Source organism: Pongo abelii, chromosome 6 (assembly GCF_028885655.2).
Source record: "Pongo abelii isolate AG06213 chromosome 6, NHGRI_mPonAbe1-v2.0_pri, whole genome shotgun sequence".
Classification (NCBI taxonomy): domain Eukaryota; kingdom Metazoa; phylum Chordata; class Mammalia; order Primates; family Hominidae; genus Pongo; species Pongo abelii.
In genome coordinates, this window is record NC_071991.2 from 58,325,397 (window position 1) to 58,349,920 (window position 24,524).

General features: G+C 35.8%; 1 protein-coding gene across 5 annotated transcripts in view; it reads left to right on the top strand.

Moving 5' to 3' along the window:
- Window positions 1-24,524, top strand: part of SKAP2 (src kinase associated phosphoprotein 2) — a 259,980-nt gene that overhangs the window by 72,967 nt on the left and 162,489 nt on the right. The gene's annotated exons all lie outside the window — the stretch shown is intronic.

Genomic DNA, 24,524 nt, shown 5'->3' on the forward strand with positions numbered 1-24,524 from the left:
TTTTGAGAGAGTGCCTGTATCATCATATGAATATTATTAGTAACAGCTTGTTAGTTAATTTAATATTATCAGATTCTTGCTTGATTTTATTGTGCTACTTAAAGGCTTACTGTATTATTTATTTTATAAATAATAAAAAAGATTTTTGATCTATTTTTTTCTGAAAACTTTATACAAAATGAGTTAATAAAATATTAAGTAATTTTCCGACATTGCCTCTTCACATTGAGACAGGTTTTTATCAAATGCTTCTTTTAATACACATTTTCATTTTTATATTGTCACTTAAAAGTGCACCATATTATGCAGTAATATTGCAGTGTTTGTATTAACTGAATTAGTAATAAATTTATCTCTTAGTAATTTCTAAAAGCTATTGAATGTTGCCAAAGTTATGAAACTTGTTTTTAGTGGAGTATGTACTTTCTCTGTTATAGCCATTGGGTACATCTGCATTATAGAAACCTTATAAGGGTAATATATAGTTATAAATTAAGAGTGTGTATCGATAAATTAGTCATGCATATTAATTTGTAGCACTCAAAGTTTCACATAGACATAGAAATGAATAATACCTTCTGCCACTATGTGATGATCAAACTGTGCAGTTCCATCTCTAAATACAATTGCTGAATGAAAATATGCTTCCTGCAACAGAGCACTCCACATTTTATGTTATCCAGATTATTCCCTTTGGAAACATAAATTGCTTTTATGAGGTATAAAATTATGTCTATTGCAGAACAGGGATAAGTCAAGTACATGCATAAGTGATAAACATTCTAACCACTGATTCAGTACAAAACAATCTTTTTTCATATCCAGAACTTTGTACAAAGTGTAGCAATAATAGTCATATCTATTTTATGTTGTATTTTATGCTTCGGCAAACATTTAATTTCTATTTTTAAAGGGAGGGTTTTTTTTGCTGTTATATTCACTTTCTGTCTTTTAAAGAGATAAACATTTCTTTTCTCTTCACCAAAACAGAGCATTACCCTTTCCAACCTCATCTTCAAAAGCATTTCTACTAGAAAATGTTTTATAATCAAAGAAATAATATTTTCAGGCAAAACAATGAATTATTATTTAAGTGTTACTATTTTTCAGACACATTACAATTGCTTTATTTCTCTGTAAAATGTTGGTATATATGAATGTATGTGTGTATACACACACACAGACAGAATATTTATACTAAGAGACATGCAGAGAATATATTCATAGACTATATATACATAGTTTCTTAAAATAGCATAAATATTTTGATATACAGGGGAGTGCTATGTGTATTCTTGAAAAATTTGCAACCTAAAAAGAAATTCAACAATTAAATATCTATGAGAGCCAGAAATCCTCTAGTAGCTTGTTAGAAAAAGTAAATTATTATTAAATTATAGTGCATTTACATTATTGTGTTTTCTTTTTAATAGTAAATAATTTATCATATATTTTTATAACCAGATATTCAGGAAATACACTAAAAGATTGTTGTTAAAAGGTTATTTTATTGATTTTAAATATTATTTAATAACATTTATATGTAACATCAAGTTTTTTTGTTAATGGTGCCTATTCATTAGTGTTTAAGCAATTCTTGAGCAGATTAAAACTTTTACCTGTAGTATTACTCATTTTTGATATATAAATAATACTATTTTTGATACTTTCACATTTTCTTCTAAGAATATCATTATTAAAATTTTTAAACTACCACTTGGACATTTAATATTCACTCTAAAATATCATCTCAATGTATCAGTTTTTCTCTCTTCAGCTTAGATTTTGTGTGTGTTCTCTTTCCTTTGATGAATAAATTTGCTTCATTATGTGACCTCAGTCCAATAATATATTAATTATAAAAAAGATAATGCATTTAACAATAAGCATAACCGAATTAGCACAGGTCACCAAAAGGCCTTTTGTCAAATCAGATTGTTGTTTTGTCCTTTTGACTTTTACCTTATGGAAGGCACTAACAAAGTATCTGAACCTCAATGGGTTATAAACTCTAAACATGATATGTATTTTTCATAATGCTAATGTAGTTTTCAAGGTACTGAAAAGGTCAAACCTGCACATCTCTATGTGCATTCCAAGCCTGTCTTTTGCTTTAATATTTCTTTTTCTCTGTTCCTCTGGTTCAAAAGTTCACTCAGTTCCCAAATGGCCACCTAATTTTCCAGTTATTCCCTCAAGCCATATGTGTTTTGGTTTCTTTATGGTTTATTAGGTACTGTAGGAAAGTAGCATAAGTTATATCTTCTAATGAAATTCAAGCACACTTCAGTGATGCTTCGACTTGATTGCTGGTAGCAATTAAATCACAGCCAAGGAGAATAATGCATAATCTTACAAAGTCCAAGCACCGTATAGAAATTGAATGGGGATGAAAACAACAAAAAGAAAGTTTCCAAACCCTGCCAGGTACGTTGTTTTCAGCCTGCCTCTTTTTTTTTTTTTATTGGCCAACTGCCTGATTGATAGCAAAATCATAACTTGCTGCATGCTAACAGGCAGAGTTCACTTGTAGGTTATTGTGAGCTGATAAAGGGTTAGATGCAGTTTTGATTTTCGCATTGGACCTTGGTACACCAGATTAATGGAATTTCAATGAGAGACTAGAGTAGCCACAGCTTTGTCAGAGAAACAGATGGAGATTCTATAGTCATGTCTACTCATTAATACTAGTTGCCTGAAAGGTGTGCTGCTTCTCTATACAAAAGAGTTGATATAATTGATTTTTGAGTTGTACGTTGGAAAAAAGTACCTTATTGATTACTAGAATTGTAACATAGATGGTGACAGATTTTTGTATAGCTCATAGCTTAAAAATATTGTACTTTGTAAATTTTTCTTTTCCCTCTTTGAAAATGCTTCTTATGTTTTATATTTCTTGAGAAGAACTACATTTTGAGACCAATAGCAAAAAAAGAGAGAATGACATGCCAAATTACCTTTTTAGGAAAAAGAATAAGAGTCTGTATTTTATTTATAAATGATTGCATGACTGCTGTTAGAGTTTCATTTTGATATCCTATTTAGAAGAAAGTATACTTATTAGAAGTTTCATTTTATTAGCTTTATGCTTTTTTTTTTCTGGAAAACAAAAAAATGATAATAGTTTCTAGACTATTGTAGATCACTGTTGGAAGTTTTATGCTATCATGTGGCTGGATATATTGGAGTTTCAATATAAATGGTGCATGTCAGTAATCAGATAAAGTTAAAGATAATGAGATTTACAACCTGAAAGAATATCCCTTTCTGTACACTTTAAAATGTTTAGGCACTAAGGTGGGTAGATAGAGAGTAGACTTTAGACACCATATAATTACTTGGGTTTCCATTTTTCTATTCTGAAATCATTTTTCATTCATTTTTGTCATTTGTGAAAGAAAGCTTCTAACTATATAGCACTGTGGAAAATCCCTAAGGTAAGGTGAAAGGATTCAGTGAGCTAGAAGATATGTATTGGCTCTGCCTGTCGATGATAGGTCAAAGGATCCCAGTAGATGTTTGTTACAAATCTGATTCAGTCCTAGACCATAATCACTTTGTGGATAAAAATCTGAAACCTCTAGGGTGTGAATACAGGAAGGCTAAAATGAAGCTGAAAATATAAAACAGTCATTTATTGTCCTGGTGTCTTTCTAACGAAAAATTTCTGAATAACCTAGGTTACTGAAAGGCTGTGGGCATTGCAAGACATAGGTTTGTATGAAGAAATTTTTTTTTTAGGAATGGAACTATTTTTTAAATCTCAGGGATTAAGAAAAAGGCTGAACTATTTTTATCATAATTTATAATATTAAAAATGTTTTTTTGGTATACTTTACAAAAATCCAGTGTACAAAAATTTGGATTAATAAAGCATGTAAATCATTTTTTTCCAACAGATTTCTTTAGAAAGATTGTCTCCAGGTTGCCTATAAATAATTAGCTCTTAGAAAGTGTCTAAAACAGGCTTAGATATAAACCTGTCCATGTGCACAACATAAATTTAATGTACCAAATTTTTGAGGAAGACCTTTTTTGTGTAAAATTAGGTGTAGCACTAATCAGTTCTTACAAAAGCCACGAAATAGATGTTTTACTTTTCTCTCGTATCAGTAGAGTGTGAAACAATGTTTAAAACTAGAAAAAAAGGTTTTTTTCAATAACTTAGCATTTAGGATAAGTATGAAACAATGTTGAAAACTAGAAAAAAAATTTTTCAGTAACTTAGCATTTAGGGTGTTTTTAACCCACTATCATATTTTTGACACATAAAATTATCTTTTGTATTTTGTTCTAAAAAATTTAATTAGTTTGCAACTTGCACATATTTTTGCATATATAACATGTATTAACATTTCACTCTTGTTTTTAAAATTTTTGGGTTATCTTAATATGCCAAATTGCTAGCTTATATATGTTTTAGCAGTTTAATAACAATGATTATTTTAGTCATTGTGCTATGTGTATAGCACAGTTTCAAATATTTTAGTGGAAGGGAAGGGATTATAGTTGAGGAAATGACAGAAAGTAGAGGACATATTTTTAATCCTCAAGGTATGTATTGTGCAATTGGGGATATAAAGTACACAGATGTAAAATATTTTTGTGATACAAAGGTATATATTAGTAAATAAAACACATAGCCATTGAGAATTATCTTTCTAAGTTTTTATGCTATTGATCGGGAAAATTCATCAGAATAGAACAGAGTGGACAGATGATACTATAACAAAGTGGACTAGATATGAAAGATTGCAAAGGTTAAATAAAACTCAACATTATGAAAAATAATGCATCTTTAATTCAGCAAATTAGCAGTTATTTACACAGTACATGAAGAGGAGAACAAGATACTTGGACAGGGCAATTGGGGGTGAATAAGATAAAGTTCCTATTTTTAAGAAAAATGTAATCTAGATGGCAGGAGAAGATAATCACCTAGAATAAGGTAACTGGCAATCTAGGTTATATTAAACCAGATTCCAAAAATAATAAATACTACGTGCTACAATATTCAACTGATTTAGTCTATACCAGGCAAGTAGTTGGTTTCATTGATTTTACTTCCTGATGTATTGACTGAATCAGCCATATGTTTTAGCATCCTGTCAAAAAAACCACAGCATAAACTTTATGCCTAAATTCTAAGAGATTGTGGAGGGAGGGCCTTTTATTTAAGTGAGTTTTATGTGGGTCTTGAGGTTTGTTGCAGAGAATGGGAAAACTGAAAAGAACTTTTGGAGTTCAAGCTCAGAAACCAGGTTTTCATTATAATTGATGATAACTTTATTGTCAAGGACAAGTTGCTTAGGCCTTTTTGGATTTTTATTGTCTGGTATGTGAAATGAAGAGTTTGAACCAGGTAATTGCTTAGACATTCCCTAGAGCACTAAATGCTTGTGTCCCCACATTTCAGAATTAGTAAATTGAATGGTGGCAGTGAGGTGAGGTGATCTGCGTGGAGAAGATATGGGTGACGACCAGAGGTGGTGTTGAATAGGAAGGAGTGGAGGGGGTCTTGGAGGTAGGTACATGATTTATAGTAGGAGCTGAATGCCAAATTAAGGAATTTACCTTTGATTTGGTAGTCATTAAGAGATCCCTGAAGGAGTATACTGAAGTGAGGGATGCAGATTTGAGGGATATTGTCCTGGCAGTTAAATGTAGGTTAAATTAAGGCATAGAGACCATCTAGTGGAGGTAGCAAGCTAAATGCTTTGCTACATTACTAATTTTTAATCATGACAGTATCTCTATGAAGTAGAATACTATCACTGTTTGACAAATGAGGAAACCTAAAAATAGAGAGGTTAAGTGATATGCCCAATGACATATAGCTACATAGTGGCGGAACTGGAATTTGAATTCATGTCTGTCAACTGTAAGGATCATGCTCTGCTCTTAAAAGAGTTACTTCTTCCCTCTTCCCCAGCTAGCATACTGCTGTGCTGCTTTTGATTAAGGGAGTGTTGATAAGACTGGTTTAGAGAGGTGGATATTGTACTGAAAAGGAAGTGATTTTCTAGCCCTTTCCTACTCAAAGTATGGTCAGTTGACCAACAGTATCAGCATCATCTGGGAGCTTGTTAGAAACGCTAAATCTCTGTCTCCACGTGATATAGTTTGGATGTTTATCTCTGCCCAAATCACATGTTGAATTGTAATTCCCAGTGCTGGAGGTGGGGTCTGTTGGGGGGTGTTTGGATCATGGGGGCAGATCCCTCATGGCCTGGTGCTGTCTTCGTGATAGTGAGTTCTTGTGAAATCCGGTCATTTAAAAGTATGTGGCACCTCCCAACCCCACTCTCTGTCTTTTGTTCTTGCTTTTACCATGTGTTGTGCCTGCTCCCGCTTTGCCTTCCACCATGATTGTAAGCTTCCTGAGGCTTTCTCAGAAGCCAAGCAGATGTCCAGTGCCATGCTTCCTGTGCAGCCTTCAGAACCATAAGCCAATTAAACCTCTTTTTTTTTCTTATTATTATACTTTAAGTTCTGGGGTACATGTGCAGAACGTGCAGGTTTGTTACATACGTATACATGTGCCATGGTGGTTTGCTGCACCCATCAACCCGTCATCTACATTAGGTATTTCTCCTAATGCTATCCCTCCCCTAGCCCCCCACCCCCTGACAGGCACCGGTGTGTGATGTTCCCCTCCCTGTGTCCATGTGTTCTCATTGTTCAACTCCCACTTATGAGTGAGAACATGCAATGTTTGGTTTTCTGTTCTTGTGTTAGTTTGCTGAGGATGATGGTTTCCAGCTTCATCCATGACCCTGCACAGGACATGAACTCATCCTTTTTTATGGCTGGATAGTATTCCATGGTGTATATGTGCCACATTTTCTTTATCCAGTCTATCATTGGTGAGCATTTGGGTTGGCTCCAAGTCTTTGCTATTGTGAACAGTGCTGTGATAAACATACGTGTTCATGTATCTTTATAGTAGAATGATTTATAATCCTTTGGGTATATACCCAGTATTGGGATTGCTGGGTCAAATGGTATTTCTGGTTCTAGATCCTTGAGGAATCGTCACACTGTCTTTCACAATGGTTGAACTAATTTACACTCCCACTAACAGTGTAAAAGCATTCCTATTTCTCCACATCCTCTCCAGCACCTGTTGTTTCCTGACTTTTTAATGATCACTGTTCTAACTGGTGTGAGATGGTATCTCATTGTGGTTTTGATTTTCATTTTTCTCATGACCAGTGATGATGAACTTTTCTTCTTATGGTTTTTGGCCGCATAAATGTCTTCTTTTGAGAAGTGTCTGTTCATATCCTTCGCCCACTTTTTGATGGGGTTGTTTGTTTTTTTCTTGTAATTTAAGTTCTTTGTAGATTCTGCATATTAGCCCTTTGTCAGATGGATAGATTGCAAAGTTTTTCTCCCATTCTGTAGGTTGCCTGTTCACTCTGATGATAGTTTCTTTTGCTGTGCAGAAGCTCTTTAGTTTAATTAGGTTGCATTTGTCAATTCAGGCTTTTGTTGCCATTTCTTTTGGTGTTTTAGTCATGAAGTCTTTGCCCATGCCTATGTACTGAATGGTATTGCCTAGGTTTTCTTCTAGGGTTTTTATGGTTTTATGTCTTGCATTTAAGGCTTTAATCCATCTTGAGTTAATTTTTGTATAAGGTGTAAGGAAGGGGTCCAGTTTCAGTTTTCTGCATATGGCTAGCCAGTTTTCCCAACACCATTTATTAAATAGGGAATCCTTTCCCCATTGCTTGTTTTCGTCAGGTTTGTCAAAGATCAGATGGCTGTAGATGTGTGGCATTATTTCTGAGGCCTCTTTTCTGTTCCATTGGCCTATGTATCTGTTTTGGTACCAGTACCATGCTGTTTTGGTTACTGTAACCTTGTAATATAGTTTGAAGTCAGATAGCGTGATGCCTCCAGCTTTGTTCTTTTTTGCTTAGGATTGTCTTGGCTGTATGGGCTCTTTTTTGGTTCCATATGAAATTTAAAGTAGTTTTTTCTAATTCTGTGAAGAAAGTCAGTGGTAGCTTGATGGGATAGCATTGAATCTATAAATTACTTTGGGTAGTATGGCCATTTTTCATGATATTGATTCTTCCTATCCATAAGCATGGAATATTTTTTCATTTGTTTGTGTTCTCTCTTATTTCCTTGAGCAGTGGTTTGTAGTTCTCCTTGAAGGGGTCCTTCACATCTTCTGTAAGTTGTATTCCTAGGTATTTTATTCTTCTTATTGCAATTGTGAATGGGAGTTCACTCATGATTTGGCTGTTTGTCTATTATTGGTGTATAGGAATGCTTGTGATTTTTGCACATTGATTTTGTATCCTGAGACTTTGCTGAAGTTGCTTATCAGCTTAAGGAGATTTTGGGCAGAGATGATGGGGTTTTCTAAATATACAATCATGTCACCTGCAAACAATTTGTCTTCCTCTCTTCCTGTTTGAATACCCTTATTTCTTTCTCTTGCCTGATTGCCCTGACCAGAACTTCCAATACTATGTTGAGTAGGAGTGGTGAGAGAGGGCATCCTTGTCTTGTGCCAGTTTTCAAAGGGAATGCTTCCAGCTTTTGCCCATTCAGTATGATATTGGCTGTGGGTTTGTCAAAAATAGCTCTTATTATTTTGAGATACATTCCATCAATACCTACTTTATTGAGAGTTTTTAGCATGAAGGGCTGCTGAATTTTATCGAAGGCCTTTTCTGCATCTTTTGAGATAATCATGTGGTTTTTGTCATTAGTTCTGTTTATGTGATGGATTATGTTTATTGATTTGCATATGTCAAACCAGCCTTGCATCCCAGGGACGAAGCCAACTTGATTGTGGTGGATAAGCTTTTTGATGTGCTGCTGGATTTTGTTTGCCAGTATTTCAATGAGGATTTTTACATTGATGTTCATCAGGGATATTGGCCTGAAATTTTCTTTTTTTGTTGTGTCTCTGCCAGGTTTTGGTATCAGGATGATGCTGGCCTCATAAAATGTGTTAGGGAGGAGTCCCTCTTTTCTATTGTTTGGAATAATTTCAGAAGGAATGGTACCAGATCCTCTTTGTACCTCTGGTAGAATTCGGCTGTGAATCCGTCTGGTCCTGGGCCTTTTTTGGTTGGAAGGCTGTTAATTACTGCCTCAATTTCAGAACTTGTTATGGATCTATTCAGAGATTTGACCTCTTCCTGGTTTAGACTTGGGAGGGTGTATGCGTCCAGGAATTCATCCATTTCTTTTAGATTTTCTAGTTTATTCGCATAGAGGTGTTTATAGTATTTTCTGATGGTAGTTTGTATTTCTGTGGGATTAGTTGTGATATCCCCTTCATCATTTTTTATTGCGTCTATTTGATTCTTCTCTCTTTTCTTCTTTATTAGTCTGGTTAGTGGTCTGTCTATTTTCTTGATCTTTTCAAAAAACCAGCTCCTGAATTCATTGATTTTTTTGAAGGTTTTTTTGTGTCTCTATCTCCTTCAGTTCTGCTCTGATCTTAGTTATTTCTTATCTTATGCTAGCTTTTGAATTTGTTTGCTCTTGCTTCTCTAGTTCTTTTAAATGTGATGTGAGGTTGTCAATTTTAGATCTTTTCTGCTTTCTCTTATGGTGATTTAGTGCTATAAATTTCCCTCTAAACACGGCTTTAGCTGTGTCCCAGAGATTCTGGTACATTGTGTCTTTGTTCTCATTGGTTTCAAAGAACTTATTTATTTCTGCCTTAATTTTGTTATTTATCCAGTAGTCATTCAGGAGCAGGTTGTTCAATTTCCATGTAGTTGTGTGGTGTTGAGTGAGTTTCTTAATCCTGAGTTCGAATTTGCTTGCACTGTGGTCTGAGAGACTGTTTGTTATGATTTCTGTTCTTTTGCATTTGCTGAGGAGTGTTTTACTTCCAATTATGTGGTCAATTTTAGAATAAGTGCAATGTGGTGCTGAGAAGAATGTATATTCTGTTGATTTGGGGTGGAGAGTTCTGTAGATGTCTATTAGGTCTGCTTGGTCCAGTGCTGAGCTCAAGTCCTGAATATCCTTGTTAATTTTCTATCTCGTTGATCTAATATTGACCGATATCATTGTGTGGGAGTCTAAGTCTCTTTGTGGGTCTCTAAGAACTTGCTTTATGAATCTGGGTGCTCCTGTATTGGGTGCATATATATTTAGGACAGTTAGCTCTTCTTGTTGCATTGATGTCTTTACCATTATGTAATGCTCTTCTTTGTCTCTTGATCTTTGTTGGTTTAATGTCTGTTTCATCAGAGACTAGGATTGCAACCCCTGCTTTTTATTGCTTTCCATTTGCTTGGTAAATATTCCTCCATCCCTTTATTTTGACCCTTTGTATGTCTTTGCATGTGAGATGGGTCTCCTGAATACAGCACACCTATGGGTCTTGACTCTTTATCCAATCTGCCAGTGTGTGTCTTTTTTTTTTTTTTTTGAGACGGAGTCTCGCTCTGTCACCCAGGCTGGAGTGCAGTGGCGCAATCTCAGCTTACTGCAAGCTCCACCTCCTGGGTTCACTCCATTCTCCTGCCTCAGCCTCCTGAGTAGCTGGGACTACAGGTGCCCGCCACCACTCCTGGCTAATTTTTTGTGTGTTTTTAGTAGAGATGGGTTTCACCGTGTTAGCCAGGATGGTCTCAATCTCCTGACCTCGTGATCCGCCTGCCTCACAGTCTGTGTCTTTTAATTCCCAGTTACGGATTTTTGACCCTCTGCATACTTTTCTGGTGCTGGGGTGGTAGGGAGTCTAGAGTTATCTGACACACTGCTCAGCTTCTCTCTTCGTTGCAATGCTCACGGAGAAGGCTTCTTTGGGAGCTAGTTCACTTGCTTAGAGAATGAGAGAGTGGAGTTTGGGATTTAGCCCAAATACACAAGCTTTTACTGCCAGCTGCTTTTGAGGATGGACCCAAGGGTTCTAGCTGCTTTGATTACAGTTCTTTAATGAGTTCTTCATCATTGTGTATCTTTGCTTGTAGCATCTCTGAGTCTTCTCTTTGTGAAAACTAGCACTTATTCTCCTTGGTATCCTCCTGGGCTTAGGTGTCCTCTGCTGTATCTTCATTACTCCAGTCTCATCTGCTTTCCAGTTGCAAGGAATTACTCAAAAATTTTGGTCCACTTTCTTTACCCTTTCTTGATTACCAGTGTTATTAAAGCTTTCTTCTTTCTTTCTTTTTTAGAGATGGGGTCTTGCTGTGTTGCTCAGGCTGTCCTTGAACTCCTAGGCTCAGGTGATCCTCCTGCCTCAGCTGAGACTACAGGCATGCACCAGCATGCCTGGCTCAAGGCTTTAATCTTTAAAAACAAACAAAAGGAATTTCAAGGAAACTTTAGGAGGAAAGGTTGATGCTTAGTCTGTGCTTCCTTTTTAATGACACCAAGAGGCTGATGTATCCTAAAACTTTTTCATAACAAGTCTATTAGAATAATTGGAAGAAGTAGCTCCCTGGCCACCAGTCAAAGGTAGTCCAAATAAGTATGTCAGTCAAGCCTTAGATATAGTCACTTAGAGTGAGTACTAGATTTCTAGAAGAACCAAGATGCTATAAGCAATAGAAAGGAACTGTTCCTTCCTGTAAAAGGACTACAGTCTTGTTTTGGGTAAAAGGTATGCATATCTAATAGTTGGAAACCTTACCAACTTTGTTCAGTTACAGAAATGTGTGGCATTGACCATAAATACTCTAAGAGGTTAAAGAAGGAAGAAGCTGTTGCCAACTGGTGTCAGTGGATAGATGTTTTATGGAAGAAGTTGGAGTTTGAACTAGAATTTAGTAAGGGTGGATAGAAATTTAATTAGTAGAGAATGGAAGGAAGACTACTTTCTACATAAGTTAAGGGAATGAGGGACAAGGGGAAATGGAGCTGGAAACGACCATAGTTTGATGAACCGTGGAAAGACTAACATGACTGAGAAAGGTTGGAAAATGGGAGATGAGGATTGACAAGGGTGGCATGTGAAAAGTTTTGGCTCTGGCTTCAGGTATTTATTTTAGAGTGACTAAGGTATAGGATAGGACATACCTTTGTCACTCTAAAAATGAAACATAGTAGTTAAGAACAGGTCATACTGCCTGGGTTCAAATACTTCATTACCTGTCTCTGTGACCTCCAGCAAATTTCTTAACTTTTCAGAGTTTTCTCATCTGTCAAATTAAGGATAATAATAGTATCTATAACCTATGGTTATTCCTAGGATTAAGTAGGATAAAGCATATAAAAAGTTTAGAATACTTCCTGACACATAGTAAAGACATATTAAATGCGAGTTATTATTGTTATCCAGTCAATTTTAGGGATTATCTTAAATAAATTTTCCTTTTTGTGTTTGACACAACTGTTTGTGAGTGTTGTCTAACTCCCATACTATATAGCTCGTATGTTTTACTGGCTAAGATGAATTTTGTAGGATTTGCAGTTGGAAGTTTTAGGGATTCCATATACACAATCATTTTTTCAACAGGGTATTCTGTGTTGAAAACTGTTAGTGGTTAAATTTTCTATAGCAAATATATCATGCCTTTTTCTTGAACTCTTGTACTTCTTTGTGCCTTGGCTTCTTTCTGTTGAGTAATGAGCATATAAGAATAAAGAAATTTTATACCTGGAAAAATTTCATACATAGGCATCATGAGCCTTGGGAAGGAGTCACTGTATTTGATACATGAGCTCGATAGCTAGTGACTAAAAATTTACAAACTTTTAAGAGCATCTGAATGAGTTTGGACTGCATTAGAAGATCACTTATGAAGCTATATATGAAAATAAGCGGGGAAAAAATGGTCCCAAATTATTAGGAAACAAGGCTGCCAATCAAAACCTCATAATTCTCATTCAAGAACTGAATGGTATAATGCTAAAGACAATAACAAATCCAAACAGAAAAAGTAGTACACATAACTAAAATGCAGGGCTGCAAAGTCAGTAGTAGCAAATAAATGCCCTGTTAATAAATAAGCCCAGAGAGGATTAGGGCAAAACTGTTTATTATTTTTACAAAAATTAAACACAGAGAAGGTACCATTCTCCAGCTTTCATATGTGCTTATCAAAGTATTTCTTTTTCAAAACTCAGAGTTGATATCAGGGTCCTTGCTTCACACTTGAGGAAAAATTGAGTATGCTATAGATTTAAAAATAACATAAATACTATTGAAGAAAATATCTCTGCAAGGAAGTTATAAGAATTAGCTCAGGTAAATTATTTTCTTGAGCTCATTATATATGAATACCACATCGATTTACAGAATTGAGGGTAAGACTTAAGCAATTTTAAAATTAAACCTTCTAAAATTATGGCTTGAGAAGACATGCATTTATTGAGTTAAAAGAGATTATTTTGATTTTACATAGTTTACCAACAGTTTAGGGGTAGGTACTAGGATTCTTAAAGTATTTTTTTTTACTCACTTTATTGAGATATATTTAACCTTAGAATATACTAATTTAAAGTATACAATTCAGGTGGTTTTTAATATGGTCACAGAATTATGTAAGTATAATCCCAGTCAATTTTAGAACATTTTCATCTCCACAAAAAAGAAACTCCATGCCATGAATAGCCACTCTCAATTTTCTCCTAACCCTTCTCCATCTCCCTCAGAGGCCTAGGCAACTATGAATCTAATTTCCGTTTCTACAGATTTACATAATGTGGATATTTCATATAAATGGAATCATATATCAGAACTTTGTATGTCTGGCTTTTTTTACTTAGCATAATGTTTTCAAGGTTCATCCAGCATATTACTAGTTCTTTATTCCCTTTTATGGCCCGATAATGCTTCCTGTGTGGATGTGCCACCTTTTGTTCGTCCATCCTCAATTGATGGACATTTGTGTTGTTTACTCTTTTTGACTATTATGAATAATGCACATTTGTGTAAAACTTTTTGTGTTAATATAGTTTTTCATTTTTCTTGAGTATATACCTAGGAGTGAAATTACTGGATCATATGGTATATTTCGGTTTCATTTTTTGAGGAATTGCCAAACTTTTTCCAAATGACTGCACCATTTTATGTTCCAGCCAGTGATATGTGGGGGTTCTGATTTGTCCACAATTCTCTTCAACATTTACTGTCTTTTTTATTTCGGCCATCCTAGTGAATGTGAAGTGGTATCTTACTGTAGTTTTGATTTGCACTTCTGTAATGACTAATAATGTTAATCACCTTTTTATGTGCTTATTGGCCATTTGTATGTTTTTGGAGAATGCCCACTTCAAATTCTTTTCTTATTTTTTGTTTGGGTTGGCTTTTTATTGTTTTTTGTTTGTTTGTTTTGAGCCAGAGTCTTGCTTTGTCACCCAAGCTGTAGTGCAGTGTGGTATGATCAGGGCTCACTGCAGCCTCTACCTCCTGGGCTCAACGAATCCTCTCAACTCAGCCTCTCAAGTAGCTGAGATTACAGGCGCATACGACTACACCCAACTAATTATAAATTAATTTAATTTTTTTGTAAAGACAGGGTTTCACTTTGTTGCCCAGGCTAGTCTTGAACTCCTGGGCTCAAGCAATCTTTTCGCCTTGGCTTCCCAAAGTGTTGAGCCTCCCAAAGTGTTGAGCACAGGCATGAGCCACTGCACCTGGCCTATTTATTGTTAAGTTCTGAGTTATTTATATATTCTGGATACTAGTTGCTTATCAGATATATGATTGGTAAATATTTTCTCAGTATCTACAGGTTTTCATTTCACTTTTTTGATGGTATCCTTGAAGCACAAAAGTTTTACATTTTGATGAAGTTTAATTTATCTGTGTTTTCTTTTATCACTTGTACTTTATTTATTTTTTTTTTTGAGACAGAGTCTCGCTCTGTCACCCAGGCTGGAGTGCAATGGCGCGATCTCAGCTCACCGCAACCTCTGCCCCCACTGGGTTCCAGTGATTCTCGTGCCTCAGCCTCCCAAGTAGCTGGGACTACAAGCGAACACCACCACACCTGGCTAATTTTTGTATTTTTAGTAGAGACAGGGTTTCATCATGTTGGCCAGGCTGGTCTTGAACTCCTGATCTCTATCCACCTTGGCCTCCTAAAGTGCTGGGATTACAGGTGTGAGCCACCGCTCCCGGCCATCACTTGTTTTTTTGTGACATGTCTAAGATGTCTGCCTAACTGAAGATTCTATTTTTTTTTGAGACAGAGTCTCACTCTGTCGCCCAGGCTAGAGTGCAGTGGCTCAATCTTGGCCCACTGCAAGCTCTGCCTGCCAGGTTCATGCCATTCTCCTGCCTCAGCCTCACGAGTAGCTGGGACTACAGGCGCCCACCACCACGCCCGGCTAATTTTTTGTGTTTTTAGTAGAGACGGGGTTTCACCGTGTTAGCCAGGATGGTCTCGATCTCCTGACCTCGTGATCTGCCTGCCTCGGCCTCCCAAAGTGCTGGGATTACAGGTGTGAGCCACCACACCCGGCCTTGCTATACCTTTTAAGCTCAGTGAACTCTTGAATTCTGTAGCCTTTAACATCGTTCGTTAAAAAGAATTCTTATTTTGTTTATACATCACTATCATTTCTAGCAACATAATACACACATTTGAAATGTAAATGAAATGTTTGTTGCATTGCAAATACAAACCTATAATCACATGACTCTTCTTTCATATCAGTTTTCCTTATTTCAGAGAACACATAGTCTAATAGATCATTTTGTTGACTTTCTGGGTTTTCTGGGGCCAGGCTTTGTCAATACATAGTTACAGTGGTGTGATCTAAGGGGTGCTGTGATCATGGTCTTGGAAAAATGGTTATTGTTGTTAGCTTAACAAAAGAAAGTTAATTTGTTTATTTGAATTGATCTCTTCTCTCTTGTTAAGATATGTGTGTACGTATGAATGTATTTATTTATTTATTTTTTCCCTGTGTCAGTCACATAGGGGACTGAGACAAAAAGAGGCCATGTGAATTTTCTAAGCAGCACTCGCTATCAGTGTGTGGCCTAAAGACTGGTCCTGATTTGTGATCTATTTGTTACTGGTCAATGACAACATAAGTACAAAAATTAAGAATAAGCATTTAGAAATGTTTATAGCAATTTGATATTTCTGCCTTATCTAAGTACGTGGTCTTTTTTTCTGGTAATTTATGTTTTTGTTGTTGTTGTTATTTTTACAAAAATAGTGGGGTTTTTGATGTCTTGGGAAAAACTGGTTCTTTACCACAGATTAAACCATTGATCTAGGTTCAGAGAGAATTATTTACAGTAGTGCCAGAACTATTTTGATTGCTGGACTTTTTATTTTGAATTCCTATATCTTTCTCTGTATCTTTCTCCGTAGTCATAGTCATATTTTAATTTAAATGTTTAGGTTTATTTTCACTATGGAGAAACTTTAGGCCTTCTAATCCCACATTTCTCATCAAATATACTTTCAGATTCCAATGTCATAATCAGATATTAATTATATTTTTATATGAGAGTCAAGCAATGGAGCGTGCTGAAAGTTTTTCATTTCGAATATCTAGAGAAAAGGGTAATTGAATTTGAATATCAACTAATTCTTTTTCATACCTAAAAAGTGGAAACATATAATGCCATATTTAAAGACTATGTCAGAAAAGTAATTTCATGCCAGAGATGCTTTTGTGTTGTTTTGTATAAATGCCTCTAGAAGCTCCTCCTTGCTTTTTAATACCACCTGTGAGCTTTTCTATTTTGAACATGCCCATGTCTTTCTTTAACACGAAAGGAGTTTAATAAGAATTATATTTTAATATCAAAAATAGTAAAATTTCTTACCACGGGGAAAAGAAATACACATATATTTCTTTCACTGAATAGGACTTATTTTGGTGTTGGTGTCCTGGGATCTATGTATGTTATAATCCCCTAATACGCTTAAAATAGGATTTCTTTTCTAAAAGAAAATATGTCTTATAAGACGTAATTGATTTTTAAAATAAAAGTAGTAAGAAAGGGTAATAGTGTTGTACGTTTTAGGCAGAGTGCTAGATGGAATAAAAGTTTATTTCAATAGATTTTACTTTTAGCTATTTTAGACTTGGGAGAATAAAATGATTAATAAGGTATGTCACTGTCTTTAAGGACCTTATTTATAGATTAGTAGAGAGAGGAGAGATATAAATATCAACTAATTCAAGGCAGATTGGTTTAATCACTATTACAAGAAATATAGAAGGAGAAAGAAGATAGTAATTATGGTGGGAATAAAGACAGACTTGATAACATTAATGGCATTTGAACCAGGTCTGGGAGAATAAGATTTTTGATATGTAGAACATGGAGGTAATAGTTTTTCACATTTGTGAAACAGCCTGGTAAAGGGATATACTGGTCAGAACTCTTTGAATGGACAGGACAGAAAAAGAAACCCAACTCAAACTCGCTTAAGCACAAAGCAGAAAGGGGAGTTTATTGGTTCACTTGTGAAAAATGAATAGAATTGGAATCTTGCCTCTTGCCCACCTAGATCCAGGTAGGTGCTCAAACTGTAATGAGTATTCCCACTCACATACTGCTTTCCTATGTGTAGCTTCTTTTTAGAGACACTGTACCCATAGGATGGCTGTGGCAAAGATGACCACCCACCAGCAGCTTCTTAGATATTTCCACCAGATTAGCAACCCAATTGAAATAGAGATCTCTCAATAATTGCAGCAGGAATCCTTGGCTTGGGTTATATGCTTACTCTAAATCAATCACTGTGGCGTGTGTGTGTGTGTGTGTGTGTGTATGTATTGCACTAATTGGCTAGGTCTGGATCATGTGCCCAAAAAAGAGTTTGTGGAGAGGGGTAAGGCCAGCTTCACCTGATCCCCATGGAGATTTGGGGAGGTACCATTCTCCAAAGGAAAACTGAGGTACTCTTAAAGAAATAAGCAATTCAGAGCAGGCAAAAACAGCCACTAAAGGTAGGATATGTGAAAGTATGACTAAACTTAGGTGTTGTAAAAATGTGTATAGAGAGAATAAAAGGCTGAGATAGATAATAGTTACAGATATACATTCAGTAATGGATATTTCAAGTTCATTATAGGAGAGTATAATGTTTATGCAGTAGGTTAAAATAATTATTTAGCATGCTAAATTTTGAATTGATTTATAGAGAGAAGAGCTGGAGACAAAAATAAATGTTTAAACTGTCTAGACTGGTTAATTTTAAAAATTTTATTATTTTTCATTTGTTTATTTTCATTAATTCTTCAAACCTTTCATAAGAGCTGATGTTCCAGTTAGTGAAAGTTCTCCTTTTTTTTTTTTTTTTTTTTTTTTTTAACTGTTTGCTGTTTGGCCATTATATTCTTTCTCTTTTTAGCAGTGTATGAGAAGAAAGGATTAACTAGATAAAATGAACCAATCACTTTTACTTGTTAGCACCTATATGAAAAGGTACAATTGTATAGATTAGAACTAAACAAAAATTAGATTTTTAGATTGTTTGAATTTAATTTGTCTTGGATAGACACGCTTTTTATTTATTTTTTCCTAATTTCTATTCTTTTGTAAAAAACAGTTGAGGCAGTTAGCAAAGATACATGTATGATACCAAGGTTAAAAAAAAGAGGAAATCAAAGGTGGGGAAAAGGAGGATACATAGGAAAATTAAAGTAAGGCTGGTATTAATATCTGTATCTCAAATGCATACCATAAGTACTGTAGCTTTTGCTGGAGATTACTTACTTCTTTGACCCTCGGCTTGCTTGCTTTCTTTGCCAATGCAAAGAAGGAAAACTGATTAGGTGCAAGATTCATAGTGTTCTTGCTATAAAAATAAATCAAGTACTCAAGAGAAATACAGTTCTTAGTACCTGTAGCACTAGGATCTGGTGAAATTTCTTTCTTTCAAGGGGGTTTTAAAAAGAGTGTCATATAATGTGGTAAATTAAAACCACAAGAGTATATTTAATAATGTTCTGGAGTTCTTTCTGAAAACATCCACCAACATAGGTATGTAGCATAATGCCAAAATACAGCTTAGGACAAGTCATTTTTGTGTAGGGCCAAAATAACAGTCTAGATCAGGGGTTGGCAATCTACAGCCCATGGAGCAAATTTGGCTTGTTGCTATATTTTATAGATAATTATATGGCATAGCCATACGTATTTGTTTACATGTTGTCTATGGCTGTGTTCATGCTACAACAGCAGCAGTATGTAGTTGTTACATAGATCATAGTCCCACAAAGCCTGGAATATTTCTAGTCTGACACTTTACTAAAAAATTTGCCCACCCTTGGTCTAGATAACACAACTCACTGATGGATTGGTTTAAAATTGAGACAGTATATAAAGTGTCTAGAATAAAGGTCTCAAACTGATAGACCAAGTTACAAATTTGGCCTATAGGTATATTTTGTTTAGCCAAACCAGTATTTGACTTTTGAAAATTTGTGCCAACCTAGAAAAATTCAGATTGATGCCTTCTCTGGGAAAATTGGATAGTCTGGTAATACTGAGCTTACGTTGTGTTTGTCATCCTTTAAAAAGATGCACCATCTTTTTCCGATTTGTATTCCTTACTACTGTATTACCTCCTAGCACACTATTAAGTGTGCATTATGTCTACAAAACCCCACATATACTGTAATTTTAAAATGCTTTATTGTTAATAAATGTCAACAATCATCTTAACCCTCAGAGAATTATAACCTTTTTGCTGGTCGAGGGTCTTGTCTCAATGTGGATGGCTGCTGAAGGTCGGGGGGCTGTGGCAATTTCTTAAATAAAGACAACAATGAATTGATTGATTCATTGATTGATTCTTCTTTCCATGAAAGATTTCTCTCTGGCATGTAATGTTGTTTGCTACCATTTTACCCAGGTAGAATTTCTTTAAGAATTGGAGTCAATCCTCTCAAACCCTGCCACTGCTTTATCAACTACGTTTATGTTATATCCCAAATTAATTGTTATTTCAACAGTGTTGATAGCATCTTCATCAGGAGTAGATCCCATCGCAAGAAACCACTTTCTTTGCTCACCCTGAGAAGCAACTCCTCATTCCTTCAAGTTTATCATGAGATTGCAACAATTCAGTCATATCTTCAGGGTCCACTTCTAATTGTAGGTCTCTTGCCATTTCCACCACATCTGCAGTGACTTCTTCCATTGATGTCCTGAACCCCTCAAAGTCATCCATGAGGGTTGGAATTAACTTCTTCCAAACTCCTTGCACTTTTCTGTTATGAAGATGGCTTCTTTCCTTAAACCTCACGAACCAGCCTCTGCTAGATTCTAATTTTTCTTCTGCAGCTCTCATCTCTGTCAGCCTTCATAGAATTGAAGAGAGTTAGGGCCTTGATCTGGATTAGGCTTTGGCTTAAGGGAGTGTTGTAGCTGGTTTAATCTTCTAGCCAGACCACTCAAAGTTTCTCCATATCAGTAATTAGGCTGTTTTGCTTTTTGCTTTTTTTTTTTTGAGACAAAGTCTCACTCTGTTGCTCAGGCTGGAGTGCAGTGGCACGATCTCGGCTCACTGCGACCCCTACCTCCCAGGTTCAAGCAATTCTCGTGCCTCAGCCTCCTGAGTAGCTAGGATTACAGGCGCCCACCACCACACCCAGCTAATTTTTATATTTTTAGTAGAGACGAGGTTTCACCATGTTGGACAGGCTGGTCTCAAACTCCTGACCACAGGTAATCCTCCTGCCTTGGCCTCCCAAAGTGCTGGGATTACAGGCGTGAGCCACCACGCCTAGCCAGGCTATTTTGCTTTCTTATCATTTGTGTGTTCACTGGAGTAGCACTTTTGTTTTCCTTCAAGGACTTTTCCTTTGCATTCACAACTTGGCTGTTTGGCACAAGAGGCCTTCCTTTTGGCCTATCGACTTTCTACATGCCTTCCTCCCTAAGCTTAATCATTTCTACCTTTTGTACCTTTTGATTTAAAGTGAGAGATGTGGAACTCTTTCTTTCACTTGAACACTTAGAGGCCTTTGTTGGGTAATTTTTTTTGTTTTTGTTTTTGAGACGGAGTCTCTCTGTGTTGCCCAGGCTGGAGTGCAGTTGTGCAATCTCGGCTCGCTGTAAGCCCCGCCTCCTGGGTTCACACCGTTCTCCTGCCTCAGCCTCCCGAGTAGCTGGGACTATAGGCACCCGCCACCACGCCCGGCTATTTTTTTTGTGTGTGTGTTTTTATTAGAGACGGGGTTTCACCGTGTTAGCCAGGATGGTCTCGATCTCCTGACCTCGTGATCCACCTGCCTGGGCCTCCCAAAATGCTGGGATTACAGGCTTGAGCCACCACGCCCAGCCCATTGTAGGGTTATTAATTGGTTTAATTTCAGTGTTGTTATGTTTCGGGGAATAAGGAAGCCCAAGGAGAGGCAGAGAAATAGGGGAAGGTTGAGTTGTGGAGCAGTCAGAGGACATACATTGGTTATTAAAGTTTGCTGTCTTATATGAGTGCAGATTATAGTGCCCCAAAACAATTAGATGGCAACATCAAAGATCACTGATTATAGATCACCATAACAGATATAATAATAATAATGAAAAATTTGAAATATTGCAAGAATTACCAAAATGTGACACAGAGATACAAAGTGAGCATGTGCAGTTGAAAAAATGGTGCTGATAGACTTGTTCAACAAGGGTTGTCACAAACCTGCAATTTGTAAAAAATGCAGTATCTGTAAAGTGCATTAAAGCAAAGCACAGTAATATGAGGCATGTTTGTATAAATACAGATGGGTAATTGAGGACCAAATGACATATCTGTTACGTTTACTACTTTGGCTCATCAGTTGTCATACTTAACAGAGGTGATAATGGATGAAGCTGTCACCATAGAAATAAAGAATAAAGATTGGATTTGGCAAAGAAAATACTTACATTAATAATTATTATTATCTGATAAATGCTAATGTATCAGATTAAGCAGGCAGAAATAAGAGTTGTAAGGAATGGATCAAATGACAAATAAATTTTAGTTTGTTATGGGAGGGAGCTGGAAGTGTAGAAGAAAGGCAGGGCTTGGTATACTTCTGGGGAACTGAGGCCTGGGAAGAACCGGACTGGAGGATCAACTTGATGGGTGGGACAAAGGAGAGTAAATGGCCAGGGGTAGAACCAATGGTAGACTTCATGATTATGCTTAACGTGAATCTTGACACTTAGATTCTTTTCTCGGGGAAGTGATATTATCTGTAAAGAAAGTGGAACGGTGGATAAGAAAGATCAAGTTTGTTGAGCTTGAAGGAGTATTGAGAATCCAGTCAAAGATATTTAAGAGGGAGTCTGAGATATGGAATAGAGATATGGAGAATCATTGATTTATTCACCTAAACATGTTTAATGTCAGGAGAAAGAGAAGACTTTCCAGAGACGGTAAAATGAGATAGATGAGAAGATTTAGAATAGAGACATTTTCTCCAATTTTCCTCACAGGTAAACCAGGAGAATTGCTGCTTTTGTTTCTAAACCTGTGATTCTATTTTACAGAATTTTAGAAGCCATTAATTACTTTCATTCCTTAGTATGATTATAGTCCTGGTGATACATTTTATCTTGGTAGTTTTCTTTGGCGTTCATTTGAATGTTGATGTGATCTTAGGCTTTTTTTTCCTCCCTCTTTGTTTTTATTATCTAATTATTTTTCTCCATGTAATTCAGGCATCATGTTACGTTACTATGTCTTGTCCTGGCAACTTAAATAATATTAAGCAATATTCAAGGCAGATCAGATGTACTTTTAGTATCTGCATACTAAATTTTCAAGGACTTTAAAGAAGATAAACTCTGTTTCATCATGTCATGAGTAAATAGTACTGTTGTCGTTAAGTGCACAGATTATTGTATCCTATATACCTGGGTTTAATCCTGGTTTGACACTATGACTTTGAACAAATTATTTTCTGTCTAAGCCTTAGTTTCTTAATTTGTAAAATTAGGGATAATTAATAGTATTTCAAAAGACTGTAGTAGGGATAGGTACATAGGACATGCCAATGTTAGCTCTTGGTTACTGTAATGTCACAAGATGACCAAGGAATGGAATCATTGACTTGATTTTCGTACATATTTTCTTTGGAATTTTTATCCATGTTTGAACATAAGTAGTTTAATTTGTGTTGGATAATATTTTATTTAATCATATCATATTGTGAGTAGCTAAAAGATGAGTCAATAACTGATTATTTTTATGATTTAATATTCAACTTTTTGCTAATAAATATGGCAGGCATTTTTATGTGGTGGTTCATAAATGTCATGACCTGTGTGTTGACCTATGTTAAATTTCCGTGATCTTTTTTATTTGGGTGAATCGTATTTAGCTTCCTGTCTGTTGGATAGTAGGAAAGTAATGAAACAATAGCATATGAAAATTTGATTAAAATGAGCCTTAACCCTGAGAAGCATTAACTGGATTATTTTGTTAGAAATATGCCAATGGATTTAAAATGTAGATAATCTTGAAGTTTCAAATGATTTCATTCTTTGGTTGGTTGTTTACATACTTGATGACCAAAAAAGCCAAGATATGTAGTTACTGTCACATTAAATTAAAATATCTTATAAATAAAGCTTCATTTTAAATGCACTAGGAGGTAACTTTTGAGAAAACATTAGTAGATCCTGTTTTACAAGTGGAAAGATTACGTTTTGTGACAATTATTAACAGTTTTAAAAATCAAGTTCTTAAATATTTGATTTTTTTAAGAGATAAGATCTCGCAATATTGCCCAGGCTGGAATAGTGGCTATGCACAGGTACAATCATAGTGTACTACAGCCTTGAGTTCTTGGGCTCAAGCAATATTCCTGCCTCAGCCACCCAAGTAGCTGGGACTATAGGCATGTGCCAGTGCACCAGGCTTATATTTGATTTTTTAAAATTTTCTGAGCACTTTTATTTTAACTTTTATGAATAATTTCAAACATACAGAAATAGAATATTATAATAAAACTTACGCGTATCCATATCTCAGCTTGAACAGTTATCACCTCGTAGACAGTAGTGTTTTGTTTGTACTTGTTCTACTTGCTCCTTCCAGATTATTTTGAATCAAATTCCACATGCCATTCCTAAATATTCCCAGATATATAATATAGATAGTGATTATTTTAAAAACAACCTTAATACTCTTATCACACCTTAAAAAGTAGCAGCAATTACCTAATATTATCAAACATACAGATATAAGGCGTGTAAAGATGCTGTCTTTTAGCAATTGAAGGCATTGGAAAATTAACATTTCAGAACGTGATTAGTGTTAAAGTGGTTTTTGTCTTGTGAACATTGAGAAGGGAAGAAAGCATGGGAAAGTTCTGTTTTTTTTTTTTAATTATACTTTAAGTTGTGGGACACATGTGCAGAATGTGCAGGTTTGTTACATAGGTATACATGTGCCATGGTGGTTTCCTGCACCCATCAACCCGTCATCTACATTAGGTATTTTTCCTAATGTTATCTATCCCTCCCCTAGCCCCCACCCCCTGACAGGTGCCAGTGTGTGATGTTCCCTTCCTTGTGTCCATGTGTTCTCATTGTTCAACTCCTACTTATGAGTGAGAACATGCGGTGTTTGGTTTTCTGTTCCTCTGTTTGCTGAGAATGATGGTTTCCAGCTTCATCCATG